Source organism: Aquarana catesbeiana, linkage group LG01, assembly GCF_042186555.1.
Source record: "Aquarana catesbeiana isolate 2022-GZ linkage group LG01, ASM4218655v1, whole genome shotgun sequence".
Classification (NCBI taxonomy): Eukaryota; Metazoa; Chordata; class Amphibia; order Anura; family Ranidae; genus Aquarana; species Aquarana catesbeiana.
In genome coordinates, this window is record NC_133324.1 from 766,713,322 (window position 1) to 766,738,191 (window position 24,870).

Consider the following 24,870-nt stretch of genomic DNA (forward strand, 5'->3'; position numbering starts at 1 on the left):
TCAAGATCTTTAAATACTAGGTCCCTGAAAACTCCCACTGATGGAGCTGAATGGCTCGGAGGGTTGAACAGAGAGGCATTTGACAGAGTGGTATGTTGAAACTCAGATGGAACCATAGTCCTATTATGAATAGGATTAGAGATAATATATATCTGTACATTGATTTTTCGGATGTACTTATGGATATCCATATAAGTTTCAAATTTATTTAAGAGGCGGGGAGGGGCAAACTTCAGGCCATGATTCAGCACAACCTTCTCTTCATGAGAAAGAGAAACTGTACTCAAGTTGAATAGTCCATTGCCTGCTACACCCTCCTTCTTTTTTGACCTTGTCCTCCTCCCCCCTCTGGTCCCTAGTTTGGTTCTATGTTTCTTTTTAGACTTGATCCCTCCGTGGGAAAAAATTATCATTATTTACATGATGACTGGTAGATTGGGTAGGTGTATAATGGTAATCTTCCCAATATTCACTACCATCATTGTCCCTTTCATATGCATAGGGAGCCCTTGGAAAAAAATTTCCACGTTGCCTCCAAGAGTAATTGAAATGGCCGTGCACAGGTCCTTGTTGAGCATGTTGTACAATGTACCTGTCACTACCTCCATAGCGCTTGTCCTCTCTATAGAGGGGTGCGAACCTATTATGGGTGTCGACAGGCTCATGATGGGGCCTCCTCTACCTCTAGAGTTGTTTTTAGGTGGTTGTCCATGTACAGGTTTGGGAGAATCTAAATGTCTACCTTGGTATGTGGAAGGCTGTAGAGGACCCGGAGTTCCCGGTGATTGACCAGGTATTCCATTAGTCTCAACTGCCACCCCCATTACTCATGGTATTAACCTTCTCCATGCTCTGCCATCTAAAAACTTTATTGTTCTTATAATCTTCAGTATCACAAACATATTTCTTGTAGAAAGTATCCCAGGGCCTATAAGAGAGGAAAAAGACCTCAGACCAATAGAGAAGCTGTTTTGTAGTGTAAAGACAAGGGGGCATGTCTACGCGATATATAAAATATTGTTAAACAAAGGAGGAAGTGCCGCCATTCATTAAAAAATGGGAAAGGGAATTGGGGGTAACTCTCAAGGAGAATGTAGTGGGAAACATTCTGAAGGCAACACACAGCACGGCGGTCGACATGAAAATGACTGAGATAAACTACAAGTGTCTAACTAGATGGTACGTAACACCGGTGAAAATTAGCAAATTCCAACCAGACAGGTCCCCAAACTGTTGGAGAGGATGTAGGGTCCAGGGGACTATGGCCCATCTTTGGTGGAGTTGCCCAGTAGTCAAAAAATACTGGTTAGAGGTAATTCAGATTATAGAGGAGATTACGGGTAAATCTATCCCTTACGATCCTTGGGTTTGCCTGTTCCACAGCTCGGAGGGAGGGAATAGAGGGTATAAGTTATCCATTATCCCCGTGTTCTTGAATGCAGCAAAAAGTGAAACCCCTAAAAAATGGCAGAAAGTAGAAGGTCCTAGGATTCGTGATTGGTTCCTGAGGGTCTAGGAAACATATAATTTGGAGAAGAGTGAGGTAGTAGACCCTCCGAATAGGGAGCAAGAGACAGCGGGAAGTAGATGGGCAAGTTGGGTAGCCTTTAAGAAGTCTGTGAGATATACCGAAGGAATGTTGAATTAAACTGATGCCAGCTTTGGTTGGCGAGGCGAGTGTTCCTTGTTGGAAGTATAGGAGAAGAGTCTGCGGGGAGGGGAGGGGGGTTTTGGTTTTTTGGGGAGGAGGGAGGGGTAGGATTGGGAATATGAAGGGGTGTGTTATTGTACATGTATATGTCCAATTTTAACCTTTGTATGATTATATATATAATTAAATAAAGAATTGAAAAAAAAAAAACATATTTCTTTTTCTTTTTTGTTTTCTGTTCTGCTTCTTCCTTTTCTAAATGTTTTCTAAGATTATCAGATCTTTTTTTTATAGACCTCAAGGTCTCTAAAAGGGACTGTTTAACAATCTCATCATCAATGTTTGTCAATTTCCTCTTTTTGCGAGTGATCACAAAAACAAGAAGTGCTAATCCTGCCTTGTTAAAATACTGAAACCACTCAGAGGTATCAACATCATCATTGTATGGAGTCAATTCCCATCTCAGACTCCTAGGAACTATTTTTGCAGAGATAGATCTCTCCAAAAATGCCACATCCCAATTAATGTGCAATTCTGTGGTGAGCAGATTTTTAAGTCGCATAAAGACGCCGCCAATGTCATTCTAAAGTTCAACAGATTCATTAAAGACACTTTCAGTGTCAATGACATGGGTGGCTCTAAAGTCAAAGATGTCCATGATGACACAATAGAGCAGCAAGTGAGATAAAGGTACCAAAAAACAAACAAGCAGCTGCATAAATTGTATGGTGACAATAAGAAGCATGAAAAATATAATGATATGCAGCGCTATAAATGTAGTATTACAAATAAAAAGTCCATAGTGTTTGAAGCAAAGTCCTTGTTCAGGAGAAAATGTTTGAATCACCCACAGTGTAGACAGAAATAAAATTAGGTGAATACGGACTTATCCTCCACTGAGCATCAACACACCAGGCCTCTTACCAAAAAGAATAGACCACTTAATCACAGGTGGTCAAACAGGCATGATGATCCACAGAGCCACAAAACCATTAATAGAGATCACAGATGGCTGGGTATTTCATGAGATAAAAACGAGCATGTAAAAAGCAGCAGTCTGTATAAGCAGCATTTGTTTCCAACCACAAAGATGGGCACGGTCGTCACGTTGCAGTGTCGTGACGTCAGAACTCCTTCCAACGCGGCGTTTCATCCAATCAAACGTTGTCAGGGGTGTGGTTAGAGTTCATACTGACTTCTTTATATAAGAGGAAGGGCGGAAGTAGACACGCCCATTCCCCTGTGTTCCAAGCCTCTCTCCCATCCGCAGGAAGCGGAACCACAGACAACTGGATGTTTACATCCAGGTCTCAAAATACATGGCTAGAAACACCCACGGCGGCCATGTTTAGGGAGACTAGATAGGAAACACTATGAATGTATTCATATAATCTCTGAGAGGGGAAGGGAAAAAGAAACCGGGCCAAATTGGAAACAAGAATAAGAATAAATGGAAGAAATTAAGAATACTTAAAAAATCCAAAGATGGAAATATTAAGAGTAACTAATAGAAGTACAAAAAACTTCAAAAAAAAACTGCCTCTATAGTAGACGTAATGCTGCCATCTTGTGGTTGAAAACAGGTATAACAGGAAAATCAAATATATAAAAGCAACCTACAGAAAACATAAATATAAAAAGATAATAAAAAAATCTAAAAAAAGGAGAACAGTCTGGGGGTTCAGCTGTTGTTAAGAAAGGCATTCACATCCCATTCTATGTTCAAACCAAATGGTCTGTAAGATTTTAAACAGAAAATCCACCAGGTCTCCATCCTTGAAATCTCTCTCCTAATATGGCTGCCTCTCCAATGAGGATCAAACTTGTCTATGGCCATAAAAGATGTGCCCTTTGGACTCTTACCATGGCATAGGGCATAGTGTTTACATAAAGTATGGTTCAAGAAGCCCTTATGAATTGCCAGATGCTCCTTGAGCCTAGTTTCCAACTTGCGAATGGTGCGACCCACATAATGTAGTCCACAGAATGTTGCTTTTATATATTTGATTTTCCTGTTATACCTGTTTTCAACCACAATATGGCAGCATTATGTCTACTATAGAGGCAGTTTTTTTAATAAACTGTAATTTTATTAATTACTCTTAATATTTCCATCTTTGGATTTTTTAAGTATTCTTAATTTATTCCATTAATTATTAATCTTATTTCCAATTTGGCCCGGTTTCTTTTTCCTTTCCCCTCTCAGAGATTATATAGATACATTTATAGTGTTTCCTACCTAGTCTCCCTAAACATGGCCGCCGTGGGTGTTTCAAGCCATGTATTTTGAGACCTGGATGTAAACATCCGGTTGTCTGTGGTTCCGCTTCCTGCGGATGGGAGAGAGGCTTGGAACACAGGGGAATGGGCGTGTCTACTTCCGCCCTTCCTCCTTAAAAAAGTCAGTATGAACTTTAACCATGCTCCTGGCAACGTTCGATTGGACGAAACGCCGCATTGGGAGGAGTTCTGACGTCACAACACTGCAACGTGACGACCGCGCCCATCTTTGTGGTTGGAAACAAATGCTGCTTATACAGACTGCTGCTTTTTACATGCTCGTTTTTATCTGATGAAATACCCAGCCATCTGTGATCTCCATTAATGGTTTCTTGGCTTTGTGAATTTATCATGCCTGTTTGACCACCTGTGATTAAGTGGTCTATTCTTTTTAGTAAGTGGCCTCGTGTGTTGATGTTCGGTGGAGGATAATCTATATTCACCTAATTTTTATTTCTGTCTACACTGTGGGTGATTCCAGCATTTTCTCCTGACCAAGGACTTTATTTCAAACACTATGGACTTTTTATTTGTAATACTACATTTATAGCACTGCATATCATTATATTTTTCGTGCTTCTTATTGTCACCATACAATTTATGCAGCTGCTTTATTACCATTACTAGCGCAGTGATTAATCTTGAATTTATTGTTGTTTTTTGGTACCTTTATTTCACTTGCTGCTCTATTGTGTCATCATGGACATCCTTGACTTTAGAGCCACCCATGTCATTGACACTGAAAGTGTCTTTAGTGAATCTGTTGAACTTCAGAATGACATTGGTGGCATCTTTATGCAACTTAAAAATCTGCTCACCACAGAATTGCACATTAATTGGGATGTGGCGTTTTTGGAGAGATATATCTCTGCAAAAATAGTTCCTTGGAGTCTGAGATGGGAATTGACTCCATACACTGATGATGTTGATACCTCTGAGTGTTTTCAGTATTTCAACAAGGCAGGATTAGCACTTCTTGATTTTTTGATCACTCGCAAAAAGAGGAAATTGACAAACATTGATGATGAGATTGTTAAACTTAGAGAAAAACTAGTCCCTTTTAGAGACCTTGAGGACTATAAAAAAAAAAAGATCTGATAATCTTAGAAAACATTTAGAAAAGGAGGAAGCAGAACAGAAAACAAAAAAAAAAAAAAAAAAAGAAATATGTTTGTGATATTGAAGATTATAAGAACAATAATGTTTTTAGATGGCAGAGTATGGAGAAGGTTAATACCACGAGTAATGGGGGGTGGCAGTTGGGACTAATGGAATACCTGGTCAATCACAGGGAACTCCGGGTCCTCTACTGCCTTCCACATACCAAGGTAGAAATTTAGATTCAATCAAACCTGTACATGGACAACCACCTAAAAACAACTCTAGAGGTAGAGGAGGCCCCAGAAGGGGTAATAGTGGAGGTGGCCGTCCTTCACATCATGAGCCTGTCGACACCCATAATAGGTTTGCACCCCTCTATAGAGAGGACGAGCGCTATGGAGGTAGCGACAGGTACATTGTACAACATCCTCAACAAGGACCCCCGCGTGGCCATTTCAATAACTCTTGGAGGCAACGTGGAAATTTTTCTCCAAGGGCTCCCTATGCATATGAAAGGGACAATGGTGGTATTGAATATTGGGAACACTACCATTATACACCTACCCAATCTACCAGTCATCATGTAAATAATGATAATTTTTTTCCCACGGAAGGATCAAGTCTAAAAAGAAACATAGAACCAAACGAGGGACCAGAGGGGGGAGGAGGACAAGGTCAAAAAAAAAGGAGGGTCTAGCAGACAATGGACTATTCAACTTGAGTACAGCTTCTCCTTCTCATGAAGAGAAGGTTGTGCTGAATCATGGCCTGAAGTTTGCCCCTCCCCACCCCTTAAATAAATTTGAAACTTATATGGATATCCATAATACATCCGGAAAATCAATGTACAGAGATATATTATCTCTAATCCTATTCGTAATAGGACTATGGTTCCATCTGAGTTTCAACATACCACTCTGTCAAATGCCTCGCTGTTCAACCCTCCGAGCCATTCAGCTCCATCAATGGGAGTTTTCAGGGACCTAGTATTTAAAGATCTTGAGAAATCGACTATAAAGAAAAAAGGGATGGATGCAGTTTTTAACCACTTCAGCCCCAGAAGGTTTTACCCTCTTCCTGACCAGAGCACTTTTTACAATTTGGCACTGTGTCGCTTTAACTGCTAATTGCGCGGTCATGCAATGCTGTACCCAAACGAAATTTGCATCCTTTTTTTTCCCACAAATAGAGCTTTCTTTTGATGGTATTTGATAACTGAAGTTTTTATTTTTTGCGCTATAAACAGAAAAAGACCGAAAATTTGGAAAAAAATTATATTTTCTACTTTTTGTTATAAAAAAATCCAATAAACTCAATTTTAGTCATACATTTAGGCCAAAATGTATTCAGCCACATGTCTTTGGTAAAAAAATGTCAATAAGTGTATATTTATTGGTTTGCCCAAAAGTTATAGCATCTACAAACTACGGTACATTTTCTGGAATTTACACAGCTTTTAGTTTATGACTGCCTATCTCATTTCATTTCTATCTCATTCTATCTCAGGTGCTAAAATGGCAAGGCAGTACAACCCCCCCCCCCAAAGGACCCCATTTTGTAAAGTAGACACCCCAAGGTAATTGCTGAGAGGCATGTTGAGCCCATTGAATATTTAATTTTTTTGTCCCAAGTGATTGAATGATGACAAAAAAAATTTAAAAAATGTACAAAAAGTTGTCACTAAATGATATATTGCTCACACAGGCCATGGGCATATGTGGAATTGCACCCCAAAATACATTCTGCTGATTCTCCTGAGTACAGGGATACCACATGTGTGTGACTTTTTGGGAGCCTAGCCGCGTACGGGGCACCGCCTTCAGGATTTCTAAGGGCGTAAATTTTTGATTTCACTCCTAACTACCTATCACAGTTTTGAAGGCCATAAAATGCCAAGATGGCACAACCCCCCCCCCCCCCCCATGACCCCATTTTGGAAAGTACACACCCCAAGCTATTTGCTGAGAGGCATGTTGAGTCCATGGAATATTTTAGATTTTGTCACAAGTTGCGGGAAAATTACAAACTTTTTTTTTTTGCACAAAGTTGTCATCCATCTGGGCATTCCATGGCCTCCGAAACTGTGATAGGCAGTGAGGAGTGAAATCAAAAATTTACACCCTTAGAAACCCTGAAGGCGGTGCTTGGTTTTCGGGGTCCCGTACACGGCTAGGCTACCAAAAAATCTCACACATGTGGTATCCCTGTGGCATGTTTGAGCAATATATCATTTAGTGACAACTTTGTGCAAAAAAAAAAAAAAAATGTCTTTTTCCCGCAACTTGTGTCACAATATAAAATATTCCATGGACTCGACATGCCGAACAGCAAATAGCTTGGGGAGTCTACTTTCCAAAATGGGGTCATTTGGGGGGGGGGGGGGGGGGTTTGAACTGTCCTGGCATTTTATGCACAACATTTAGAAACTTATGTCACACATCACCCACTCTTCTAACCACTTGAAGACAAAGCCCTTTCTGACACTTTTTGTTTACATGGAAAAATATATTTTTTTTTTGCAAGAATATTACTTTGAACCCCCAAACATTATATATTTTTTTAAAGCAAAGGCCCTACAGATTAAAATGGTGGGTGTTTCATTTTTTTTTCACACAGTATTTGCGCAGCGATTTGTCAAGCGCATTTTTTGGGGAAAAAACACACTTTTTTTAATTTTAATGCACTAAAACACACTATATTGCCCAAATGTTTGATGAAATTAAAAAGATGATCTTAGGCCAAGTACATGGATATCAAACATGACATGCTTTAAAACTGCACACAAACGTGCAGTGGCGACAAACTACATACATTTTTAAAAGCCTTTAAAGGCCTTTACAGGTTACCACTTTAGATTTACAGAGGAGGTCTACATTTGACGCCAGACTGACGCTTGCGCTCGCCTTTGCGCGAGAGCAGGGGGGGACAGGGGTGCTTTTTTTTCTTTATTTTTTTTTTTTGCTTTTTTTATCTTATTTTTAAACTGTTCCTTTCATTATTTTTTTTATCATTTTTATTGTTATGTCAGGGAATGTAAATATCCCCTATGATAGCAATAGGTAGTGACAGGTACTCTTTTTTGAAAAAATTGGGGTCTATTATACCCTAGATCTCTCCTCTCCTGCTCGTAGCTTCCGGTTTCTCAGGCCATAGTGATGATTGGAGCCATACAGCTCTATGGTCAGCTGGCCGAATCACCGGCTACATTCTCAGGTTCCCTGTTGGGACAGGAGAGCCAGAGAAAAACATGGAAGACGGTGTGAGGGGGGACATTCCCTCCCACTGCTTGTAAAAGCCGTCTAGAGGCTAATTAGCCGCTAGGATTGCTTTTATAGGAAAGCCGACCGTTGGCTGAAAAGAATGATACCAAGATGATACCTAAACCTCCAGGCATCATTCTGGTATAACCACTCAAAGTCCAGCAACATACCAGTACGTTGCTGGTCCTTATTGTGCATATATTGTAATCTTTTTTTTCATGCAGCCTGTGCGCTGAACGAAAAAAAGAGATTGATTGGTGGGTATGCCCACTATTAGAATACCTCCCTTCATCCACCCACTTCTAATGATGGGCATACATGCACCATTTATATATGCCGAAGCATGGGGGCATCCACCCCAAAAGTTAGGAGCAAATCGCTCCTTCGCCCCTGCTGCCCCCATTCTTCAGCATATATGCTCTTTTTTTTAACTGTGGTGGTGAAATCACCTCCTACAGCGCTGGAGTCACGGCTTTATGTATCGTGGGAGCAAAAGCTGTTGCTGTCAAAATAAATAAATCCGCGCTGCAACTGAATGGCATACCCGCTAAGCAAATGATGGTTAAAAATAAAACAAAGTAACATTATGGTATAACAGTAAGACATACCATACCTGCAAAGCAAATACAAAAAAAATAGTAAAAAATAAAACACAACCTGTGCCTAAAATATATATATGCCGAAGCATGGGTGCATCCACCCGCAAAAGGTAGCAGCAAATCGCTCCTCCGCCCCTGCTGCCCCCATGCTTCGGCATATACAGGGGCGGACTGACCATTGAGCCACTCGGGCACTGCCCGAGGGCCCTGGGCCACTAGGGGGCCCCATCAGGGTTGCCAGCCTCAGTAAAACCAGGGACAGTATGTATAAATCTGTGTTTTTTTACATCTGTCTGTGTATACTGTGTGTACATGTATGTGTATACTGTGTGATTGTATACTGTGTGTGTGTATACTGTGTGGCCCCATAATCTCTGATTGCCTGGGGGCCCCATAATCTCCTATTGCCCGGGGGCCCCATGAGTTATCAGTCCGCCCCTGGGCATATATGCTCTTTTTTTAACTGTGGTGGTGAAATCACCTCCGACAGTGCTGGAGTCACGACTTTATGTATCGTGGGAGCAAACGCTGTTGCTGTCAAACATAGGCGTCGTTAAGGTGTGGCTATTGAGGCTTGAGCCCCAAATGTGGGGCCAATAGCCCCGAGTGTCTAAGCGCTGGGTCCTGCAGTAGGGTTGCCACCTGTCAGGTTTGGACACATGTGCCCGGTTTTCAAGCCGCCTGAAACCCGGGGATATAACTGTTCAGCTGTCCTGTGACCAGTGGCCCCGGCCGCAAGATCGAGAGCGGCGCATCCCGATTCCCGTGCCCGCCGACACCAGTGTTACACTCACTGTCACATACAAGGGTTGGGCAGCGGGCGCTCTGTGATTGGCTGTGCAGGCGGCGGACATAAGGGTCTGTAATTGGCCCGGTTGAGGTGGTGACTGGTCACATGTGGAGGCGGGGCTGGGCTGGACTGTGGGTGATCTCGGCTGCCCGGAGTCCCGCCTCCCTGCCTGGTGCGCGATGTGTCTCCCCTTGACTGAGGTCTGTTATCTGCCCTTCCACCAGCCTGTCAGTGTGCCCCTCTCTGTAAGCCCGCCCCTCTCTGTAAGCCACACCCCCTCTGTCATTCCACCCCTTTCTGTAAGCCTACCCCTTTCTGTAAGCAACACCCCCTCTGTCAGCTCCCCTCTGTGTCAGCCCACCCCCCTGTCAGCACCCCCCTCTCTCTGTCAGCCCACCCCCCCTCTGTCAGGCCTCCCCCCTGTCAGCACCCCCTCTCTGTCAGCCCACCCCCCCAGTCAGCACCCCCTCTCTGTCAGCACCCCCCCTCTCTGTCAGCCCACCCCCTCTCTGTCAGCCCATACCCTCTCTGTCAGCACTCCTCTGTGTCAGCTCACCCCCTCTGTCAGCGCCCCCTCTCTGTCAGCACCCCCCTCTCTGTCAGCCCACCCCCCTCTCTGTCAGCCCACCCCCTGTCAGCACCCCCTCTCTGTCAGCCCACCCCCCCGTCAGCACCCCCCTCTCTGTCAGCCCACCCCCCTGTCAGCACCCCCCTCTCTGTCAGCCCACCCACCTGTCAGCACCCCCTCTCTGTCAGCCCACCCCCCCGTCAGCACCCCCCTCTCTGTCAGCACCCCCCTCTGTCAGCACCCCCTCTCTGTCAGCCCACCCCCCTCTCTATCAGCCCATACCCTCTGTCAGCGCCCGCCTCTGTCAGTGCCCCCGCTCTGTCAGCCCACACCCTCTCTGTCAGTGCCCCCCTCTATCAGCCCCTCCCCCCTCTGTCAGCACCCCCTCTCTGTCAGCCCACACGCTCTCTGTCAGCCCACCCCCCTGTCAGCACCCCTCTCTCTGTCAGCCTACCCCCCCTGTCAGCCCAGCCTCCTGTCAGCACTCCCCTCTCTGTCAGCCCACCCCCCGTCAGCACCCCCCTCTCTGTCAGCTCACCCCCCTCTCTGTCAGCTCACCCCCCCTCTCTGTCAGTACCCCCCTCTCTGTCAGCCCACAGCCTCTCTGTCAGCCCATACCGTCTCTGTCAGCGCCGCCCTCGCTGTCAGCTCACCCCCCTCTCTGTCAGCCCATACCGTCTCTGTCAGCACCCCCTCTCTGTCATCGCCCCCCTCTCTGTCAGCCCACACCCTCTCTGTCAGTGCCCCCTCTCTGTCAGCCCACCCCTGCTCTGTCAGCACCCCCCCCTCTCTGTCAGCCCACCCCCCCCTCTGTCAGCACCCTTCTGTGTCAGCCCACACCCTCTCTGTCAGCCCATCCCCCCTCTCTGTCAGCACCCCCTCTCTGTCAGCCCACCCCCTGTCAGCACCCCCCTCTCTGTCAGCCCACCCCCCTCTGTCAGCCCACCCCCCTGTCAGCACCCCCCTCTCTGTCATCCCACCCCCTCTGTCAGCACCCCCCTCTCTGTCAGCTCACCCCCCTCTCTGTCAGCCCACCCCCCCGTCAGCACCCCCCTCTCTGTCAGCACCCCCCTCTGTCAGCACCCCCTCTCTGTCAGCCCACCCCCCTCTCTATCAGCCCATACCCTCTGTCAGCGCCCGCCTCTGTCAGTGCCCCCGCTCTGTCAGCCCACACCCTCTCTGTCAGTGCCCCCCTCTATCAGCCCCTCCCCCCTCTGTCAGCACCCCCTCTCTGTCAGCCCACACGCTCTCTGTCAGCCCACCCCCCTGTCAGCACCCCCCTCTCTGTCAGCCTACCCCCCCTGTCAGCCCAGCCTCCTGTCAGCACTCCCCTCTCTGTCAGCCCACCCCCCGTCAGCACCCCCCTCTCTGTCAGCTCACCCCCCTCTCTGTCAGCTCACCCCCCTCTCTGTCAGCCCACAGCCTCTCTGTCAGCCCATACCGTCTCTGTCAGCGCCGCCCTCGCTGTCAGCTCACCCCCCTCTCTGTCAGCCCATACCGTCTCTGTCAGCACCCCCTCTCTGTCATCGCCCCCCTCTCTGTCAGCCCACACCCTCTCTGTCAGTGCCCCCTCTCTGTCAGCCCACCCCTGCTCTGTCAGCACCCCCCCCTCTCTGTCAGCCCACCCCCCCCTCTGTCAGCACCCTTCTGTGTCAGCCCACACCCTCTCTGTCAGCCCATCCCCCCTCTCTGTCAGCACCCCCTCTCTGTCAGCCCACCCCCTGTCAGCACCCCCCTCTCTGTCAGCCCACCCCCCTCTGTCAGCCCACCCCCCTGTCAGCACCCCCCTCTCTGTCATCCCACCCCCTCTGTCAGCACCCCCCTCTCTGTCAGCTCACCCCCCTCTCTGTCAGCTCACCCCCCTCTCTGTCAGCCCATACCCTCTCTGTCAGCCTACCCCCCTCTCTGTCAGCCTACCCCCCTCTCTGTCAGCCTACCCCCCTCTCTGTCAGCCCATACCCTCTCTGTCAGTACCCCTCTGTGTCAGCTCACCCCCTCTGTCAGCCTACCCCCCTGTCTGTCAGCCTACCCCCACCTCTCTGTCAGCCCATACCCTCTCTGTCAGCACCCCTCTGTGTCAGCTCACCCCCTCTGTCAGCGCCCCCCTCTCTGTCAGCCCACACCCTCTCAGTCAGCACCCCCCCTCCTTTAGCACCCCCCATCAGCCCACCCCCTCTCTGTCAGCCCACACCCTCTCTGTCAGCCCTCCCTCTCTGTCAGTGCCCCCCCCCTGTCAGCACCCCTCTCTGTCAGCACCACCCCCCTCTGTGTCAGCACCCCCTCTCTCTCCTGCCTCCTTCTCCTCTCTCACCTCCCCTTTCTCACCTCCCTCCCCCCACCTCTTTTCCCCCCTCAGGGGGTGGAGGCCCCATGATTCCTAACAGCAGCCCTGTGAGTGAGTGTACCAGTTCAAATGTGTCTTGCCGACACAGTGGGCACAGCGATGCAGCATCTGCCTCTACTTTGCCTTCTCCCCAAGCCCCTTCACACAATGGAAGGAAGGAAAATGTCACTACAGAAGAGCAACTTCGCTCCGCCCCCAAACTCCGGCTCCCACAATTCCTTACTCTAAACGGCTCTCGGTAAGGCAGTCTAATGGGGGTCTTTAGGGGCAGGGGACACTGATGGGGGGGAGGGGTCACTGATCTATTAGAGATATCTAAGGGGGGTGCTGATATAAAGGGGCTCTGAGCTAATGTAGAGGGGGTGCTGTCTGCTGGTGACCCATTAGATCAGCAGTCAGCACCCGCCATTAGATCAGCACCCCCTCCCTAGAGACCTCTACTAAATAAGGGAAACTCTCCTTATATCAGCACCCACATGAGATCAGTTTGTCCTTATATTACCTCTTCCTCCCTCTCCTCAGAGAAACCCATTATATACACTCCCCTTATATCAGCACCCCCCTTAGAGACTGATGGTTTGTCTCTAAAGAGGTTTAGATATAGGGGACTCTGATCTAAAAAAACAAAAAAAAAACACCTAAAATAAAACTAAAACGCCTTGAAAAAACTATGCAAAAATAAATTAAAATGCAGTGCAACCTCCCCCTATAATTATATTAATTTAAATGTGAACAAATAATTGTGAATGATGGTGGAAACCCCCAAGGGTAATCCAAGTATTAATACACTCCAATCTTATTTAAACATACACTGTGCAATCGCCACACACATATAATAATGTATGAATAGAGGTGTAAATCCATTCCAAAATGTGTTTTGCTAATATCCGAAAAAGTAAATTGGATATTAGCACATTTTGGAATGAATTGGAGGTGTACACCTCTATTCATACATTATTATTTGTGTGTGGAGATTGCACAGTATATGTTTAAATAAGATTGGAGTGTATTAATACTTGGATTATCCTTGGGGGTTTCCACCATCATTTACAACTATTTTTTCATATATTAATATAATTATAGGGGGAGGTTGTGCTGTATTTTTTCCATTTTAATTTTTTTGGGTCTCTAAGAGGAGCACTGATACAAGGGGACTCTGATCTAATTGAATCTGATCTCTATGAGGGGCCCCTAAATTATAGAGGGGTAACACTGACCCCTGTATTATGGGGGGTAACACTGACCAATAAAGCATCTTGCATTATTGCTCTCCTTAGTGCACCCAAAGGTGTCCCAGGTCTTTACAATCCTATAGTGTATATTAATTTAAATGTGAAAAAAGAATTGTGAATGATGGTGGAAACCGCAAAGGATAAAGTATTAATACACTCCAATCTTATTTAAACATATACTGTGCAGTCGCCATACACATATAATAATGTATGAATAGAGGTGTAAATCCATTCCAAAATGTGTTGTGCTAATATTTGCCATGCAGCTTTTTTTCCAAAATTTTTTGCCATGCACCTCTAAAGTGTTCAGGTTTGGCTTAAAGAAAAGGTGGAAATCCTATCCTGCAGTGAAGAAAAAGGGTGAGAAAATAGGTCAGACAGCAGCGGCAGCAGCCGCAGTTTACCTGTGTGATTTGGCCGTTGCGGCGGCGCCCACTGCACTGACTGACAGGCGGAGTGATATGCCGCCTGGCCTGAGGAAAGCAGAAGGAGATCAAGAGAACGCCGGCGCAGCGACGCCTCCTTCTCCCTCAACCTCCAGAGTCATGCTGAATAATGGCCATGGTGGCTGTGACTGGGACAGAACGAAGATTTAAAAAAAAAACTGTGACGGGCACAGTGGCTTCATTTCACGGGGCACATTGGTTGCAATTGATGGGGCACAGTGGTTGCAATTGACAGGCACAGTGGCTGAATTTGACGTGGCACAGTGGCTGCATTTGACGGGCACAGTGGCTGCATTTGACGGGGCACAGTGGCTGCATTTGACGGGGCACAGTGGCTGCATTTGACGGGGCACAGTGGCTGCATTTGATGGGGCACAGTGGCTGCATTTGACGGGGCACAGTGGCTGCATTTGACAGGGCACAGTGGCTGCATTTGACAGGCACAGTGGCTGCAATTGATGATTTGACTGCCCCTTGGCTAATTTTAAATAAATAAACTTAGGCTTTAAGGGGGCAAGGGCAGGTAGGTCAGTGCATGTCAGGTAGGTCAGTGTATGTCAGCCAGGTAGGTCAGTGTGTGTCAGGTAGGTCAGTGTATGTCAGGTAGGTCAGTGTGTGTCAGCCAGGTAGGTCAGTGTATGTCAGATAGGTAGGTCAGTGTATGTTAGGTAGGTCAGTGTGTGTCAAGTAGGTCAGTGTATGTCAGATAGGTAGGTCAGTGTATGTCAGATAGGTAGGTCAGTGTATGTTAGGTAGGTCAGTGTATGTCAGGTAGGTCAGTACGTGTCAGGTATGTCATGTAGGTCAGTGTATGTCAGCCAGGTAGGTTAGTGTGTGTCAGGTAGGTCAGTGCATGTCATGTAGGTAAGGTAGGTCAGTGTATGTCAGATAGGTAGGTCAGTGTATGTCAGGTAGGTTAGTACGTTTCAGGTATGTCATGTAGGTCAGTGTATGTCAGCCAGGTAGGTTAGTATGTGTCAGGTATGTCATGTAGGTCAGTGTATGTCAGCCAGGTAGGTCAGTGTGTGTCAGGTAGGTCAGTGTATGTCAGGTAGGTAACACCCCCCTCCATACACCCCCACCATCTGCCGTACCATCGCCCCCCCCCCCGGTGCTGGGCTCTGACTTTGGGCTGAAGCCCCTGGTCTTTTTGTTACCTAGCAACACCCCTGCTGTCAAGATAAATAAATCCACGCTGCAGCTGAATGGCGTACATGAAAACAAAAAAGGGTTAACAATAAAACATAGTAAACAGTAAAGTATAAAAAATTGCATACCTGAAAACCAAACATGATAAAACATAATAACAATAAAACATTGCAGAATAGAATACAGTAAAAAAAAGAGCAGAACAATAGAGAGAGAATAGAGAGAGAGAACAATAAAAAGATAAACTATTTTTTTTTTTTTTATTTTATAAATTTTTTTTTTTTTTTTACTTTTTCTTTATTTGTTTTTTTTACACTTTTTTTTCTAACTGTTCCTTTTATAACTGTAACCGGTTCCACGTTCGGATCTCTCAAGATGCGATGGCATCTTGGGAGACCCTGTGAAAGTGTGCCTAGTCTGTGGAATGCTGTACCCTACGCTAATACTCAACTAGTGTATGGTAGCGTTCAAAACATTCACCAATGCAAAGACCAGGATTGTCAGGACAGGAGGGACAATAATAGCGAGTCACGCCTATATGCGCGCTTGCTGCAGACACGACATCTTTTTTGGGGGGTTCGTTGGGTAGGGGTACTCGGGAGGACATAAAGAAAATGCCTCTCATGCAGCCGGCTTACTGCATTTGGTTGGGGATGGTGAAGTGGAGCACCGTCTGGAAACAGAAGGGCTCTGACAATCTCTTCCTGGAATTTAAGGAAGGATCCAGTCCATCCTGAAGCTCTGTATAGCACATGAGCGTTCAGCAAAGCCAATTGAAATAAATAAACAGACACTTTCTTGTACCAGCGTCTGGCCTTACGGCAACTAGGTACGGTGCCAACAACTGGTCGTTGAGGTCCACCCCTCCCATATTTTGGTTATATTCGTGGACACAGAGGGGTTTCTCCACAACACCAGTCGCCGTAGTAATTTGAACCGTCGTGTCTGCATGAAGAGAGGTAAGAACGAAAACATTCTTATAATCCCTCCACTTCATAGGGAGCAAGTTATTACACTTCAAGCAGGCTCTCTCCCCCAGCCTAAGACGGGAATCTACAAGCCGCTGGGGAAAGCCCTGGCGATTAGATCGCACGGTGCCACGTGCTCCAATCTGATGATCAAACAAGTGACTAAAAAGTGACATGCTCGTGTAATAATTGTCCACGTACAAGTTGTACCCCTTTCCGAAAAAGGATGACACCAATCCCACACAATCTTGCCAGCGCTTCCTATGTAGTCAGGGCAGTTTGTCGCCTCTTCGTGACTATCTTTGCCCTCGTAAACCATAAAACTACATGTATAGCCTGTGGCCCTGTCACAGAGCTTATACATCTTGACCCCGTATCTGGCACGCTTGCTGGGAAGGTACTGTTTGAATGACAAGCGGCCAGAAAACGTAATCAGGGACTCATCAATGCAGACAACTTGATGGGGAGTAAACAAGTCTGCAAAACGTTGGTTGAAGTGGTTTACGAGGGGTCGAATTTTGTAGAGCCGATCGTATCCAGGGTCTCCATGAGGACGACAGAGTTCATTGTTGTTGAAATGCATGAACCGCAAGATCTGCTCATATCGTGCCCTGGTCATGGAGGCAGAGAACAAAGGCATATGGTGAATTGGGTCAGTGGACCAATATGACGGCAACTCACTCTTTTTAGTTATGCCCATGTTGAGGGATAGGCCCAGAAAGAGCTTAAATTCGGAAACCGTAATTGATCTCCAATCTCTGGCAAGGGAGGACTGGGGAATAGTGGCGATGTGTTGACCAGCGTACAAATTGCTTTGGTCCACAATAGATCTATAGAGATCTTCGGTGAAAAACAGCGAATAAAAATCAAGTGACGTAAAATCAACTGTTTCCACTTGAATGCCAGGTTGGCCAGTGAATGGGTGAAGTACGGGTGCTGCGATTTGAAGGCTCCGATGATGGTACCCAGCTTGAGGAAGGGAGTAACGTGAGCCTAGAGAGAGGGGGTGCCCAAGAAGGACAAGAAACTGGCAGTCATGTTCCCCCAGCTGCAGCATACTGCCAAGTTTGCTCCAGTGATGAGGAGGTAGGGGATGATGAAGTGGTGAGCTGACTCTACTTGGTTGCCTGATAGAAGAGAGGAGGAGCCACATCTCCAACGAGGCAGGATGCCCTCCAGGGGGGCAGCTTAAGGGCAGCCACCCTATTGCATCACACCGCAGAGCTGAGCAGGTGCAGGGCGCTGCTGACCCCCCGCATATTTTGAAAAGTTCTTTGGTGTGGGCCTTTTTTGACACGTGTGCAGCAGATCGCACCGTTGCTGTTTGCAACATATGTCTGAAGCGTATCAAGTGTGGCCAAAACAGCAGCCGCTTGGGCACCACATGCCCTCCAACAGGGACACTTGACCCATGTTCCCTGTTTGGCTCACACCCTCAATTTGGTGGTGCAGTGGTTCTTGAGTAGGTATCTGGGCTTACAGGATCTCCTGAGGCAGGCCAGGAAAGTCTGTGGTCATTTCCGTCGGTCATATAATGCCAGTACTCGGCTGGCTGACCTTCAAAAGGAATGCAACCTGCCCAAGAACAACCTCATTTGTGACATGCCCACCAGGTGGAACTCAACGTTCGCAATGCTGCAGCAGCTGCACACGCAGCAGAGGGCCATCAATGAGTACCTGTGTGAGTATGGCACCAGGACAGGGTCAGGGGAGCTTGGCTTTTTTTCGCCATGCCAGTGGCTACTGATCAAGGATGCATGCACTGTCCTGTCACCATTTGAGGAGGCCACAAGGATGGTGAGCAGTGACAGTGTATGCATCAGTGATACTGTCCCTCTTGTCTTCCTGTTGGAACACACGCTTTGTGGAATAATGGACAGGGCACTTGAGGTAGAACAGGGGGAGGAAGAGGAGGACTTCCTTACCTCTCAAGGCCCCCTTTATCCAGATAGTATTCCTGCGGGCCCGCCGATCACAGAGGAAGAAGAAGAGGAGGAGGAGGATTGTGTCAGCATGGAGGTGGAGGATAACATTCAGCATCAGTCTTCAAGGGATCGTTTCCAGTCCCCAGAAACTCATGGAGTTGTATGTGGCTGGGAGGAGGTGGTTGTGGATCATGTGATCCTTAGTGACCCAGAGGACTCAGGATTGAATGCCTCGGTAAACTTACGCTGCATGGCCTCCCTGATCCTGCAAAGCCTGCGAAAGGACCCTAGGATTTGTGGTATCAAGGAGAGGGATCATTATAGGCTGGCAACCCTTCTTGATCTATGTTACAAGGGTAAGGTTACAGTACTTATCCAGCCTTCGCAGAGGGAGCACAGGATGAAACATCTTTGGGAGGCCTTGCAGAAAGGTTTGTGCAATGCAATTCTAGAGTCTGGGAGGTTACAATTTCCTGGTGCTGGACAACGTGTTGCTGAGGATTCGTTCAGTCAAAGAAAGAGCAGTGGAGAAGGTGGCCACCTGACCGATGCCTTCAGACAATTCTTTAGTCCTCAGCGCCAAGGTCTGATCAGTTCCAGCAACCATTGCCAGCATTTGAATTACATGCTGCAGGAATATCTATGGGCAAGATCAGACTTGGAGACCTTTCCAACAGAACATCCACTGGGTTACTAGGTCTTGAGGATGGACCACTGGCCAGAGCTTGCTCAATATGCAATTGAGCTACTGTCCTGTCCTGCATCCAGCGTTCCTTCTGAACACACATTCAGTGCTGCTGGAGGCTTTGTAACCGATCACAGAGTGCGCCTGTCCACAGACTCTGTTGATCGGCTCACATTCATAAAAATGAATCAGTCTTGGATCACCAGCTACCAATCACCTGATTCTGATGTAACCGATTGATTTTTCTATGGATGTGGGATCCCTTCAAGACTGCCTATGCTAAGTGACTATCCTATTATGCTGTCTATCCTATTCCTCCTCAATCTTCATGATGATAGCTTCTAAGAATATTTTTGGTTCAGGGCACCACCACCACTGCCTAAGGCCCAATTTTTCTGCCCCTGTTTAACAGGGGCGTGTAATTACAATTTTTGATCAAATATTTCACAGCAGGGCTCGTTCCTGCGCTCAACAAGAGTATCTGTGAGGAGTTGCAGTGTTGTGGCACCACTGCCTAAGGCCCAATTTTTCTGCCACAGGGGCATGTAATTACAATTTTTGCTCTAATATTTCACAGCAGGGCTCTTTCCTGTGCTCAACACGAGAATCTGTGAGGGGTTACAGTGTTGTGGCACCACCACCACTGCCTAAGGCCCAATTTTTCTGCCCCTGTTTAAAAGGGGCACGTAATTACAATTTTTGATCTAATATTTTACAGCAGGGCCCATTCCTGCGCTCCACAAGAGTATCTGTGAGGCTTTACAGTGTTGTGCCACCACCACTACCACCGCCTAAGGCCCAATTTTTCTGCCCCTGCTTAACAGGGGCATGTAATTACAATTGTTGCTCCAATATTTCACAGCAAGGCTTGTTCCTGCGCTCAACAAGAGAATCTGTGAGGGGTTACAGTGTTGTGGCATCACCACCACTGCCTAAGGCCCAAATTGTCTGCACCTGTTTTACAAGGGGTGTGTAATTACAATTTTTGTTCTAATATTTCACAGCAGGGCCCGTTCCTGCGCCCACCAAGACTAACTGTGAGGTCCCATAGACTTTAACGGTTCTCGCACAATCTTTTTGTCAGTTCGCATGTTCTGCCGCGAACCGAACCGGGGGGGGGTGTTCAGCTCATCCCTAGTGTTGGAGTTCTTTTGAATGAATATATATATATATATATATAAAATACAAAGTAAACAGAAACTCATCAAAATAATTTTGTTCTTAAAAAAATAATTTTGTTCCTTAAAATTATCAGCTTTGAGTAATAAAATTTAAATAAAAATGACCAGTGTCCTAGTCTTCCCCTGAGGTGTATGCCACTACCAGATCACTCATTTTGCTTAGACCAGATACTACACTTATCAAAGTTCTTTTTGCGTGCTGCGGCTTTCATACAGGGAAGCAATATGTCATATAAATATATACAGAACATCATGCTTTTGGAAAAGGTACATGTGCTACTTTGGTACGATTGCAGGATGATTTTGACACTATAGACTTTAATAGCACCAAAAACACATGTAAAATGAACGTACATGTGTTTTTAGTGCATTTTTGGCAGAGTTTTGTGTATAAAATCCAATCTCCTTCTCATACTAAAACAAAACACATAAAGCATTACCTTGAACCTAATCTAAAGCTGGCTATAGACAGTGCGATTTTCTTTCCTCAAACCACGGGTTGCAGGAAAGATAATCGCTCGATTCCCTCAACAACACAGACAGTGTTGATGGGGGAATCCGTCCTGCAGAGCTATTGTGTTCTCCAGGTGGAGGTCGCAGGCAGCCATCCCAGCTGGAAGAACACATAGTGAGTAATGCCAATGGCTAAAGCTGCTAGCAATAATCACACGAAAAATCCAACAGGCTGGTTGTACCCTAGTTGATCGATCAACTCCAGGTACAATCAGCCTTCCCATACATGATTTGAATCCTGGCTGGTTCATGCTGAAGCAGCTGAAATTCAAACCATCTATGGCCGGTTTAAACCCACTTGTTTTCAGTTGCTTTTTTTGTAGACTGTTGATAAAGCGCTCTTTCACACATGCATTGAAAATAGGAGGTTATGTTTTTTAACGCTTCCTGAATGCCTATCAATGCCACACAGAATTATTAAAATAGGGAGCCTATGGAGGTGTTTACACTGCAGCGTTAGCGTTGCTGCAAGGCAAAAAATAAGAGTTTGGCAGGCCGATCAAAGCTTTGCAACTGCCTCCATTCACTTCTATTGAAACGCACCACAACCGCACCTTAACCACTTGCCGTCTAGCCGCCGCAGTTTTACTGTGGCAGAATGGCACGGCTGGGCGAAACAACGTTATGTTACGTCACTTCGCCCTGTGGCCACTAGGGGCGTGCGCTGCTCGCCCCCAGAGCCGATGCGAGTGCCCGGCGGGCACGATGACCACCGGGCTCCCGCGATCGCTCGTGACTCACAGACAACCGGGACCTGTGTGTGTAAACACACAGATCCCGGTTCTCTGAAGGGGGAAAAGAGACTGATCGTGTGTTCATACAAAGTATGAACAGCGATCTGTCATCTCCCCTAGACAGTCCCATTCCTTCTTCAGTTAGAACACAGAGAGGGAACACAGTTAACCCCTTGATCACCCCCTAGTGTTAACCCCTTCCCTGCCAGTGACATTTTTACAGTAATCCGTGCATTTTTATAACACTGATCGCTGTATAAATGCCAATGGTCCCAAAAATGTTTTAAAAGTGTCCGATGTGTCCGCCATAATGTTGCATATCCCCTATTTTGTAGACGCTATAGCTTTTGCACAAACCAATCAATATACGCTTATTGCGATTTTTATTACCAAAAATATGTAGGAGAATACATATCAACCTAAACTGAGAAAAAATCAGATTAAAAAAAAAAAAAAATGGGGATATTTATTATAGCAAAAAGTACATTGTCGCACTTTTTTTGTTTATAGCGCAAAAAATGAAAACCACAGAGATGATCAAATACCACCAAAAGAAAGCTCTATTTGTGGGAAAAAAAAGGACATCAATTTTGTTTGGGTGGAGCGCCGCACGACCGCGCACTTGTCAGTTAAAGCGACGCAGTGCTGAATCGCAAAAAATGGCCTCGTTATTCAGCAGCCAAATCTTCCGGGGCTGAAGCGGTTAAACACACTTTAAATGCGCCATGGCATTTATAGTGCATTTACAGTGCGGTTGCAAAGCGTTTAAAATTATAATTTACCATTTTAGCCTTGTGAAAAAAAGAAAACCACAGGGAGTTTGAGAAGTGTTGCCTGATGCAATGTGAACGCCATTAAAATATATCCTATATGCTCATTAATGCTATAGGTGCGATATTGTGCTTTTGGGGTGCTTTAAAATTTAACGCAAGTGTGAAAGAGTCCTAACAGAGCTTTTGTACATTTATGACAAGTTCATTCTTTTATAGAAGGTGTGTTCTACTAACCTGTGTCCAAAACAGAGCCAGGTATAAGCAGCTGATGGCATGAAATGAAGAAGACGTCTGCTTGCTGAATGGTAGAGCTTTCATGCAGCTTGCACTGTTATGTGTGCACTCTGAAGAGGCGTGATCTGTATGCTTAGTTTCGTTTCTGTTCTTGAAACTACAGAGCAAACAGAGAGGAAATCGTATCTATGCTGAGCCATGTCCTAAGGGCACATTTCTACTGATTCACCAGGATAAAAAATGAATGCAATATTTAATAAAGGCTTTATGTGAGATCTTATTGAATTTTTATGTTTTTAAAGTGACACTAAACTCAAAAAAATTTATTCATATATGTATTTTTAACTCAGAAAAGTACCTTCTATTGCTCTCAATCTACTCCAAATTCTCCAATACCTTTTTTTTTTTTTGCTGCTGTGATCCAACTAAGGTGGCTACTTTCCTTCTTCATCGTCCCACTGTATGTTGGAATGTAGCCACCCTCTCTTGCATGCTCCCAATAAGGATTATGGACTATGGACTATAGACTGTGGTTTATGGGATTTGTAGTGTGTATAGAGCAGTGAAAATTACTGCGACTAATGCTCATTCCAAACAAATGGAAATGAGAGGGAAAAGGAAAGGTTCAGGAGCTCATGGAGTACATTACAAAGAGTTTAAAAAAAAAAGTAAGAAGTAGTAAGAAGCATAAGCAGTATTTCTGGCTACTAAAAAGTCCTAAGTACATAACTATAAATATACTGTACATCCACAACTTTACAAAAAAATCCTCATGCACAAATCTGGAAGCGTGCAACCATCCAAACAAAAAAATAGTGTTTTTTTCAAAATTGTCGCACTTTTTTTGTTTATAGCGCAAAAAATGAAAACCGCAGAGATGATCAAATAAAAAACAAAAGAAAGCTCTATTTGTGGGAAAAAAGGACATCAATTTTGTTTGGGTGCAGCGCCGCACAACCGCGCACTTGTCAGTTAAAGCGACGCAGTGCTGAATCACAAAAAATGGCCTCGTTATTCAGCAGCCAAATCTTCCGGGGCTGAAGCGGTTAAACACACTGTAAATGCGCCATGGCATTTATAGTGCATTTACAGTGCGGTTGCAAAGCACAACGAAAGAGGGGGAAAAGGAAAGGTTCAGGAGCTCATGGAGTACATTACAAAGAGTTAAAAAAAAACAGTAAGAAGTAGTAAGAAGCATAAGCAGTATTTCTGGCTATTAAAAAGTCCGAAGTGCATAACTATAAATATACTGTACATCCACAACTTTACAAAAAAATCCTCATGCACAAATCTGGAAGCGTGCAACCATCCAAACAAAATCCTCCTACATACTGTAAACCTTGAAACACGTAACAATTTATTGTAATGTATCAATCCAATTGTAAACAAAAACAAAGCTCTTTTGACCCTACTTCTCCTGGGGATCGCGGGAGTGCACTTAGTTCTGCACTCCTGTGACCCATGATGAGCTGAAAGTGCGCTAAAGTATGGTGTCGGCTGACATCACTCAGCAAGTCCAGGCTCTGGAGAGATCCCAACTTCAATGTCCACCCCCTGCACAGCCCGGTGCTTCAGTGAGCCCTGGAGGGGCAGAGCAGAGAGCCGGTGACTGACAGTCACCAGCTCTCTGCTTACTGAAGAGCAAGAACTGCCCGATCAGCGGTCTCTGATCACTCAGTTCTCAGTCTTGGGGGTCTTCGTCAGTCACTCCTTGCACACAAGTCTCACTCACACAGACCACAGATGTATGGGACGACCAACCCCACATCTCCATGGATTGTCTACTCCCATGCCTGATCATGATTTCGACCCTGCTATAATATATATCCAATAAAAAAAATGTAAAAAATCAAATGTATTCATCAATTTAGGCCAGTATGTATTCAGCTACATATTTTTGGTAAAACAAATCTCAATAAGTGTATATTGATTGGTTTGTGCAAAAGTTATAGCGTCAACAATCCAGTTTGTGACAGAGTTGGAACAGAGGCACAAGGATGGCCAATTTGATCTCCCTCCATATCACAACATACAGGTTTCCCTGCTTGGTGTGTAGTCCTCAAGAAAGAATAAGGCAAATGTTGCCTTAAGCCTCGTACACACGATTGGATTGTTGGCCAACAAAACCGTGGACTTTTGTCCGAAGGGAGTTGGCCCAAACTTGTCTTGCATACACACGGCACACAATTGTTGGCCAACAATCACGAACGTAGTGACGTACTACGTGGTTTTTCAGCTCTTTAGCGCCACCCTTTGGACTCCTTCTGCTAATTGTGTCTTAGTAGAAGTTTGGTGAGTGTTGATTCGCGCTTTTCTTTTTGCGCTTTTCATTTAGCTCTTTTCAGTTCACGCTTTTCATTTCATGCTTTTCAGTTTGATTCTGAACGGCCGTTTGTCAACCAGACATGTTGCAGAATCGGAGGAGATAATGTGTTAT

The 24,870-nt window shown here is 45.7% G+C and overlaps 1 protein-coding gene across 2 annotated transcripts in view; it reads right to left on the reverse strand.

Moving 5' to 3' along the window:
• Positions 1-22,586, reverse strand: part of LOC141113204 (probable ATP-dependent RNA helicase DDX60) — a 477,260-nt gene extending 454,674 nt beyond the window's left edge. For both annotated transcript variants that reach the window (XM_073606185.1, XM_073606175.1), the window contains exon 1: positions 22,434-22,586. The gene's annotated coding sequence lies outside the window, so the exon portion shown is untranslated. The remainder of the gene's footprint in view (positions 1-22,433) is intronic.
• Between the last annotated feature and the right edge of the window lie 2,284 nt (positions 22,587-24,870).